This window comes from Poeciliopsis prolifica, unplaced genomic scaffold, assembly GCF_027474105.1.
Source record: "Poeciliopsis prolifica strain line A6 unplaced genomic scaffold, Auburn_PproV2 SCAFFOLD066, whole genome shotgun sequence".
Lineage (NCBI taxonomy): Eukaryota > Metazoa > Chordata > Actinopteri > Cyprinodontiformes > Poeciliidae > Poeciliopsis > Poeciliopsis prolifica.
The window spans coordinates 748,704-759,044 of NW_026562441.1; the positions used below are offsets into that span (position 1 = coordinate 748,704).

The 10,341-nt window shown below is 39.4% G+C and overlaps 1 pseudogene; it reads right to left on the bottom strand.

The window, feature by feature from the left end:
* Positions 1 to 3,015: 3,015 nt before the first annotated feature.
* LOC129351457 (protein phosphatase 1K, mitochondrial-like) lies at positions 3,016 to 9,120 on the bottom strand (annotated as a pseudogene).
* Between the last annotated feature and the right edge of the window lie 1,221 nt (positions 9,121 to 10,341).

Consider the following 10,341-nt stretch of genomic DNA (forward strand, 5'->3'; position numbering starts at 1 on the left):
ACTTTAGAAATGAGAATAAATAACCAGCTGAGATGAACTCATGTTTTAAATGATGTTAGTGTTAATAATAAGAGTTGAAATTGATGTGATGTAACTGCTGTCAGGCGCTGCTTTGGCTCCCCTGCTGGTCCAAAGGTGGAATTACAGTCCGGTGTTACATCACGTTGTTACCACCGTGTGACCGCAGGAGGCGCTGTTGCACTTAATGTTATGAATATTACGGTCACAGAATCTGATAGCTCTTATCGGATAAGCTACCAAACCGAGCTTATAGAAAACATTAAATACTTGAGCAGTAAAGTGGTAAAAGTTACTAATTTACTAATCATATCCTGAGGTAGTAACTGTTCACATTTACTCAATAATATTTACTTGACTGACTTTTTAAATGTGGGCTACTTTTAAGAGTATTTTTACTGAACTTTTACTTCAATAATTTTATGATGAACTATTGATACTCCGGTTGGAATAAAATGTCTGGATTTTCTACCCACTGAATAAAAAACAAACATAATTTAACCAAACAATCACCAAACTCAGACACACACCTGCAGTTTTTGTAAAAGCTTCATGAGTTTTTTACTGAAAGAAACTGAGTTGGAAACATTTTATTTTGCCTGATTTTTTTTATTATTATTATTATTTGAATTATTGTCATTTTTGCCCAAATTTTCACTTAACTTTATGTTTCGGTTCATCTGATGATGTAGATTTTAAATATTAAATGGTTGATCATTTAATCAGTTATTCAGTAGTTAGGTAAACTTTTTACCAAATACTTTTTTACTAGAGTAATTTCTTGGACGGCTAGTTTTGACCTTTATTTGAATAAGAATCAGTTGGGGGTGCGATGCTCTCGCTGGATCATTTCTGGGTGGTTTATCCACCTCTTGTGATCGTCTATATTCCCATAGCTCATAATATTAATGATCAAATGCTAGTTTTTATTCTTTGTTCTGATTTTCTTTAATTTTCCTGTTGCCTTTTTGTTCCCCTGAAAAACCTAATTATGAAATTACGGTAAAAAAACATCACAGAATATTGTTTAACACCAGAAAAGGAAAAAATCCAAAAACTAAAGTTATATTCATGAAATTTGCTCATTAAAGATCATTAATTAAATGCATTTTCAGTCATCTAATGCCAAATGTTTCAAATATTTTTTGATTAAGTTATGATATCAACCATTTAAAAGCAAATCCAGTTTATACACACAAATTTAATCACATAAAAAGATTAAAAGTTGGTGGCATTCATTCCAGTTTGATCCTATTTATAGATCCGGTGAAGTCAGTTCATTATTTAAACCGGCTAAAAAGTTTTTATCTAAACTATGATTCAAACATTTAGCGACAGCAAACAATCACTAAAGACCGAGCATGTACGGAGCGACAGTGGAGAGGAAAAACTCCCTTTAACAGGAAAAAACTAAAAGAAACAGAAGAATTTCTAACTAAAGAAAAACAGTCAGCAAATGTTTCCCCTTTAAAGCCCTGAAACGTAACCTGGTCTTCACCAACATGACCACATGACCGGCAGCAGACTCTGACTTACAGGGCAGCATTTCGTGAAGGTCAGCAGACTCACGCGGACGGTGAGGAGGGTGTGTTGCTGTGGCCAACGTCACCTCCTGGTCATATGAATCCAGTTCAGCTGGACGGTTTCTAAATTTACCTCCCAACATCCGAGCCCCTCGCTGGGCGGAGAATCCTGCAAAGTGATTGGACGGCTGAGGAGGAGGGTCAGCGGTCAGTCAACCGGGAACAAAAAATCATGACAGCCATTAAATCTGAGCCAAACATTTCCAGTCAAGACCACCTGAATGTCCGAGAGGAATGTTTGAATCTCACCCAAATTCAAGCGGACCGATCCTTTTAGGTTGGGCAGAACAACAGAAATATTTCTGTTTGATAAAGGCTAAAACGTTTCTATAGGCTGGAAGTTTGATGAATCTAATCTGTTGAGGCCTTTAAAAGCTTTGAAAACACAGATAATGATGTCATGACTCTGTAAGCTTCAGTCCTGATTGTTATTGGTAAATTACAACATTAGAGATGAATGGAGGAACATGTGTGGATCTATATCAAGGCTCAAACAGACAGTTTCCTGCTGTGACGGCACTGAAACATCAAAACGAATTGCCTCAGGATTCACTCATTCATCAGGTGAACGACCCAAATGGTCCAATTCCAAAAGTAGCAGTTTGGCCTAATAACGCTTGTTATTCCCCACAAAATAGATCATAAGGAAAGAGAACTGATGGGAAGTCACTCTGCAGTCGGGGAAGAGTCCCAAAGCCGGGCGGTGCGATGATCAGCTGATGTCCAGATGTCCTGCAATATCTCGCTTGTTTCAAGTGCATCTCAGGCTCCTCTGTCCCCTCGGCCAGCAGGGGGCAGCTGGTCACAGCTGGTCTGACAGGGTAAGTTACGCAGAACATGGTCGGTTCATTGCCAACATCTTCTGAAGGAATCTGTTTTGAATGTGACTGCTGTCCTTCAGATCTTGGCTTCAAAAGGTGACGGTAAATGGACAGCATTAAACAGTGACCTCTGAGGCAGCGTGTGACGATCCTCCACTCCTAGACTCAGCCGCCAGGAGTTACTTCCAAACCTTCGCTCTGACAGATAACTGTCAATAAAAGCCACTAAGCAGACCATTAAAACAAACATTTGCTTGTGGCGATGAGATTTAGCTTAACTCTTTCTGATGCTTTGCCTCTCACATGTTTGTCATGACCAGGTAATGAAAGCCTTGTAATAATTTAATTTGCTTTTTGAGTGATTTGGGGTTTCAAAGCTCATTTCCACTGGAACCATTAGTGCAGAAAAGTTCACTGGAGACATTAGAAAACATACAATCCTTTCAATATCCCATCTTTTCAATGCACTTTCACAAAGTGCCAAAGACATTATGAAGGAGGAATGAACTAAAGTTTCCAACAGAGAATATTAGAGAATATTGAAGTGAAATGTAAAGAAAGTCAAGGAACAAAATGAAACAGCAGAGCCTGACTGATTAAACACAGACTTGGTTTAATACAACTTGAGAAAACAAACAGTAAATTTACGTTTAACTACTTTATCACTCCAAAGGACCAACGGAGTCGAGGTGAACATCGATTTATCAAGCCAAACTTCTGGCATTGGTAAATATTTAAAAGGTTTGTTGGTAACAAAACAGAAACATTTTTCTCGAATGTTTTCTCCTGGAGTTCAAATGTTTTCCCTCTTTTGATGAATTTAAAACTGAGTTTCTTATCTGATAAAACGCTGATATGTTGGAGTTTCATTCAACATTTACAGAACGAAAGCAGTGATCGAAAGAGGAAACATACTAAAATGTTCTCTCTAAATGCAAAACACTGACAAAGTTGACAGACAACAAACCCTGCAGTAAGTATCTTTATATGTACAACCTTCATTATTTTACACTATTTACAGTGTCGACTGCCCAGCTGGGAACAAGCATGACGATGCTGCTGGTGGGTTTGCTTGGCTGCGTTACGTCATAAATCATTTAAATCCTCTGGGTTACTTAAAGTTAAATTAAGGTAATCGGCTGAGTTCTGTCGTGTTTCATGTATGTTTTTGTCTACGCCCATCGGCCGCTCGAAGCGAAGTTCCTGCTCATGCTGTAGGTCTTGGAGGAGCTTTTATATTTCCCCAGGCTCCAAACGGGATGATGACGATGGTGGCGTTGTCCTCTGAGCCGTACTGCAGCGCCTGAAACACATTTCATCCACTTATTCAGGCAGTATTCACTTTTATTGCTCACAGAAATGCCTTTAATGTGGTCGTAGATATGACATTTATGAATTTTGACCAAGACATTTATTGTTAAATTTAATCATCTTTCCTCTACTGTTTCTGTATCAAAGACTCTCAGCAGTCGTTCACCTGCTGAGAGATGATCTCTGCTGCTTCAGTCGGGTCTTGGCACTGATTGATGACATCACAGATCTCCTGGTCACTCAGCAGGAAGTTAATGCCGTCTGTGGTCAAAGCCAGGAAGGAGTCAACGGCATGTTTGGACCTGCAGAAACAGATCATGAATATATAAGATGATTGTCCAGTGGAATAATGTACCGAACTACAACAAAGCTCGGTAAAAACGCTTCAACCAACTTTCAAAACTCAACAGACCCAAACCGATTTGAAACTAAGACATCAGCCCAAGCTGGTCCAGGACTCACGGAGAGACGATGCGTTTCCGGCTCTGAGATGACGCCGCTGGATTTCAGGTGGAAGTCTCCGATGCTGCGCGTCATGGCGAGCCGTCCGTTAACGTTTGCCTGGCCGACGCTGTTCCACGACACGAAACCACCAGATTTCTGGATCCTGAACAACAAAAACCAAACAGGATCAGTTATTTTCTGTGTGAAACCAGGCGAGGCTGAACCAGTGCTTGAATATTTAACTCTCTGGTTCCTCTTATCTGAGGTTGGGGTCCAATGGGGAAACCAAGATACCTCTCTCTACAGGGTCTTCAATAAACTGGATCAAGCACATTCTGGGTTTGTTCTTGTCTTCAACCAATAAGACATCAATCAGGTTCAATCAATCAAGTTTATGTGCATAGCACATTTCAGCAGGGTACCAGTAATTACCAGGGAAATTAACAGAACTCCAGGATTTGCTGCTTTTCCAAGTAGCGTTGATTTTAGGGTTTTGAACTTCCAGAGTTTAATTTTACATTATATAAGTGAATTTTCAGCAAATATTTTGGAGTTATATTCCACCAACATATCTGAGAATCAGTGAGTCTATAAATAGTGAACCGTGAATAGATGGGAGTTCACTGTACCCACCCTAAAAGAGTAAAAGCCCAGCCGACCAGCCGGTGTCTTGTTAAGGATACAGTAGGACTTGGACTAGGTCAAAGACGGCTGCACTGGAAATTTTACACACTGATTTCCATCAACTCATCAAATGTTACATAATCCTGCAGAAGGCAAGTTCCTCAGCTAGTCAGACACTCTGCAGCTTTTACTTCCCACAGTTAAAATGTAAATAGTTTTACACCATTTCAAGTTGGATCAAATGAATTCATTGAAATGAAAGTTTATTTTGTGTCTCTGACAGTGTTTGAGTTTAACCTGCACTAACCGGTTGATTGATGCCCACAGCCAGACGAAGGCTTGCCCTGCTGTTAGATAACACCGGCTGCTTTTAGCTGAAGGGAATCCCAAACCTGCCGACCTGCAGCTCTGCTCCAGTTTCAGCTCCTGAATGTGGACTTCCACACTATTCATACCAAACGAACTGATCATCGACTGTTTGGGAACCTGAACCGCGCTGCTGCTTTAAAGCTGCAGCGCCTTACAATAACCCCAAAAACTAGTGAACAATAAAAGTGAAGCAGAGGGATTTAATTGAACTGAAACCATAAAGGCTCAACTGAAACTTGTGACTTAAACAAGTGTCTTGGATATGGAGAAGGGATCAGTCGTCTGTCTGCAGTAGAAAACTGTACAGCTTGTTTCTTAACCTCAACATAAAACATCTTTATCTTCAAAGTGGTCTCATTCCACTGGTCTTTGCTCTAAGATTGAGTTTAAGTTTTTGTCTCTAGATTTAAGGCACCTCTAATATTTACCAATTATCAACCACCCAGAATCCTGCAGATGATCAGAGGTAACTATGGAGAATTAGGAATGTTCTGGTTAATATTTACCCACTGGGTATCCTATCAATATTCAGAGATACTCCATGGTTACCTGGTTGGTACGGTACAGGTCAGTACAGATTGGTACGGTATTTTGTATGTTTCCAGTGTAAAAGTGGGCCATGCTCCCCACCTGTACCACACCAATCCACATTCAGTTCACAGGACAATGTTACAGTTATAGTGGAGCTACTGGCATCACACAACACAGTCCATCGATTGGAGGACAGAGAAACGTCACTTCTTGCGACAAGCACGACACACTAGTCCATCACATTTGTTGTTGCACAAACAAACAAGGCTATGTGCCTCGTTTAACTCCACCTGGTTAGTGAGAGTCCAACTGGTGTTGACAACAATCTCCTGGATACGCTACAAAACCGCACACCAAACCGTACCGATCTATACTTTGTAAGTACCCTGTAGGTGTCTCAAGGAACTTAATAATTATATGGTACTTCACACATGGCCTGGAGGTATGCCATTAATACCTTGTGAGTACTCTATAAGTAGTTGTTGATATGATGTAAGTACCCACAAACACATAGTAAGTCCTCAAATGAGGACTACAAAAAGATTGCATAGAAAGTTTTTGCAGCTGGATATCACACTAGGACTAAAAGGACTCGTACCGTTTCCTCTCGTCTTTGCAGTCTGGTGTGTGGTCTTTGGTGACCTTTTTGGCATGACCTTTCCTGCACAGCATCGCCCGACTGTCACCAACGCTGGCAACCACCAGCTCAATGCCGTCATGCAGCAGAGCAACTGTTGCTGTTGTACCTGACCTCAGAACTGAGTCTGGGTGGAAGAGAAGCAAAGATTGAAACATTTCTGCCTAGCAATTCAAGTTCAGTGTAAAATTAGATTCAAATGCCTAATTAATATAAAGGTTCATTTAAAAAATATGACTCATTTAGTAAGTACTTTAGTCCAGAGCTTTACCGTTGTTGAAGTACCTCAGGTGTGTGTGTAAAGCATTATCGGCTTCTAGGAAAGCTTTCTTTAAAACTTTCTCAAGATCATCTTCTTCTTCCAAAGCGTCTCTAAAACAAGAATCCCGAGAGTTTATAATACTTGTTGGTTAAGATGTCGACCTTTGAAGTTAACAGAAGGAAATTTATTCAACCTGATGAATTTCTCCATGAAGGTGCAGCAGTAGTCGGCAGCGTGTGGGCCGCCATGACCGTCAAACACGGCGAAGTACAGCAGGTTGTCATGGATTCGGGCGATACGGAGTCGGTCCTCATTCTGTTTCCGGAGACCCAAAACAGACGCACTGCCGACCCGAGACAGGCTGATCTGAGAGGAAGGCAAATATTGACCTTTATCTACTTGAATACACCAACAAAGCTATTCTTACTTTTACTTTGTTTTTGTGCGTCTGTCCTTTCAAACATCGTTTTGTCAAATCTAACTAGAACTTCAACCATTTCTTCCTTAATCCAGTGGTTTATTTACCTGTGGAATGGGTTTTCCATAGCGGATACTGGAAGGCAGTAATATTGGTTCTTCTATCCGGTTGTCCCAAATACCAAACGAGTCCCAGGTCACTGGCTGGCCGCTGCCATCACTGTCGAACCTGATCGACCCGCTGGCCTGGCGCACACCCAGCAGCCCCAACAACGGTCCACCAACCTAGTCCAAAAGTAACCAGTACAAATAAACTTTAGATAGAGTACAATTAATAGTAGCAACATGGAAGTACTGGCATTAGTAAGTATCCTGTCAATACCCAATAAATAATCAGGAATCCTTACACCTTTAAGTACCACTTTTGTACCCATCCAAGTGCACAGCCTGTAAATGCCTCATATAGGTGCTATAGAAGTGCCATGTAGGTAACCAGAAGGTACTTAATTGTATCTTTAGGTACCATTGAAGAATCCCATTGATATCCTATAATTACCAACCCTTAGCTAGCCATTTAGCACATCTATGTTCACTGAAGGTAAAGATCCCTTAAAGCACCAGAGTGTAGTTTGGTTGAAATACCACAATAAACAAAAATACCAAGGATCAAACAGTACTTTCTGACATGTAATGGATGAAGTTAAAGTCTGCATCCTGTCTTCTCTAGGGAAAGCTATTGTAACCGCAAAAGGCTAGAAAGTTTCCTCTAAAGTGAGCGTTCATATTGTCCTTTATGGGCCACATAGAGGCAAGAAAGAATAAGATCCACATTCTTTGTTGAAATAGGTCAGTGTTTCCTGTCATGCTATTTTAGTAAAGTTAATTGCTACACGTTGGACCTGCGTAGTCGGATTCACCTGCACAGACTGTGTGGAGGCTTCCAGAGCGAAGAGGGCTTGTCTGCACATGGAGAAGCGGCCGCAGCGCAGCAGGTTAAGCAGCACAGGAGACGACATGACTGACTGTCCTTAACAGCTGCAGAGATTTTAGATGTAGAAATGAAACCTGGGAAACATGCAGAGTCCTGAAAAACATACACACTACGGCACTATCATTACTGTAACCGTATCTCTGACTCCAACCTTTGCGTACTTAGGAAAGATGAAAGAGGGCTTTAGCTGTTGGCCTCAGATTGGTAATATAAATCTTCCAAATTATTGACATTAACATGGATTACATTCCAGTGACCATTAAGCCTTCTGTGTAAGTGTGTGGTCCACAAATAGCCGCGGTTGCTTTCCTATCTCTATCTGTCACCCACAACAGGCTCGTTCTAAAAATACTCAGCTCAACCTGTGATACCCAAGGAAAAATGACTAATATCCAAATGAAACAATTCACTTTGGAGTTTAAAATCTGTACATAAAACTAATTTCACATATGAAAGTATCAAATTTCTCCCATTTTCTGGTGATGTGTCCAATATTTTACCAGGGTAATTAATACAGATCACCTGCTGCTGCTGACATGTTTGGACTAAAATTGTCTTTGCAACAACCAGAGGAGACTTTTCTTCATGGTGAGACCTGATGACCTTCAGAGCAGTGCACACAACAAAACACATGTGACCTGCTGACGACAAAACCAAACACATGCAGCACATGCATGTTTGAGACTCAATATGTCAGAATTAAATTTATGAACAAACTAATACTAATTTAAGCATGATCAGAAAGTAGCGTGTGATGAGAAAATAAATGTTTTAAGACTATAGTAGCATATATTTCTTCTAAAACACTGTTTTTATTTATAAAATTGACGCTTATTTTTATAATAGATATAAGGTGAGATTGTTATATTTACAGGAAAAAACTCAAGAAACTAAAAATGTTTTAAAAAAATAAAATATAGGATATAAATTTTTTGCTACAAGCAATTCACAAACTTGTTGAAAACATTCAAATCAAAATGGCGGTAAGTTATAATAATAATATCAATAATAATAATTTTACCTTTTCACGTCATTAATTGGTAATTTTCCCACTGGTTCCGGTTTCACTGGCAACAGGTGTCCCGGACTGCCGCTCGCGCTGTGACTCTTCAGCTCGCGCAGTTTTAAACTGATCCCCAGGCGACCAATCAGAGCACAGCATGTTCTGACGTCAGCACCCAAAACAGACGTGACGCTGTTTTGGTTTCTCTTGTTTAATCAGGTCCAAGTTTCTGATCTGAGCCAGAAAATAAAGACTCTGTGCAAAACTTACAATAAAGATTAAGGTAGTTAATTATTTGGAGGCAAATATAAAATTATAAATATTTTTTATTCCTCAAAAAGTACAATAAAAATTCAGAAGTTTATTTCTTCTCATTATTCACATGTATGTTATATTTATTTTAGGCTTTTGTTGATGTAATTTAACCCATTTCTCCTTCAGTGGAATAATTATTTCATAAATCAATTTTAAAGGCAAGTTTTGGGTACAACTTTGCAGCAAGAAAATACAAGACTCATAAGACAAACTCAAATCCCACATTAGGACCTTTCTCCAAGGAGTTTGTATGTTTTTCTTGTGCCTGTGTCCACATTTTTGTTGACTTTTCTTTCTAAAATACCATTAGTAAGAGTTTCCTGTAACTGACTGTTTTCACCCAATGGCTGCTGGATGTAGGAAACGTTACAATAATAAGTGGTTAAAACCAATGCATGGTATAAACATCACACATAAAGGCTCAGAAATTACAAACAATTTACACAGGACATGCAATGAAATGCAAAATCATGAACGAGTTTGTAAAGAAGCTTTAATTAAATATTGGAATCCTTACAGTCGCTGTGTTCTTATGTACAGATGAATAAAATATGGTGGTGTTTCCGTTGTTAACACGAGCGCAGCTTTAATGTTTCTGAATAATTCAGATAAATGATGCAACTCCATCAGCGGTGGAGAGGTTCAGGAGGAGGAGAAGAGAGAGAGAGAGGGAGGGAAGAACGACAAGTTCATCACTCGGGTCTGAAATATCATGGACACAAAACAAGAGAAGGAACAAAAAGAAACTGTGAAAATTAACAGGAAAAAGTACAAACGGAAGAAAAGTCAGAAAGTTGTGTGGATAGTGGAGTAAAATTTGCAAAAAGTGGAAAACATGAAAGTTAGGGAAAAGATAAGGAAAGAAAATAAACGAGAAGTAAATGAGAAGATTTCAAAAGAGATCGAAAGAAAAACTGAAGGAGAAAAAAGAAAATAGAAAAAACAAGGAAATAAGGAAAAAGCAAAACTTAAAGAAAACCAAAATAATAGGAAAAAGAGAAAAACAAGAGGAAAG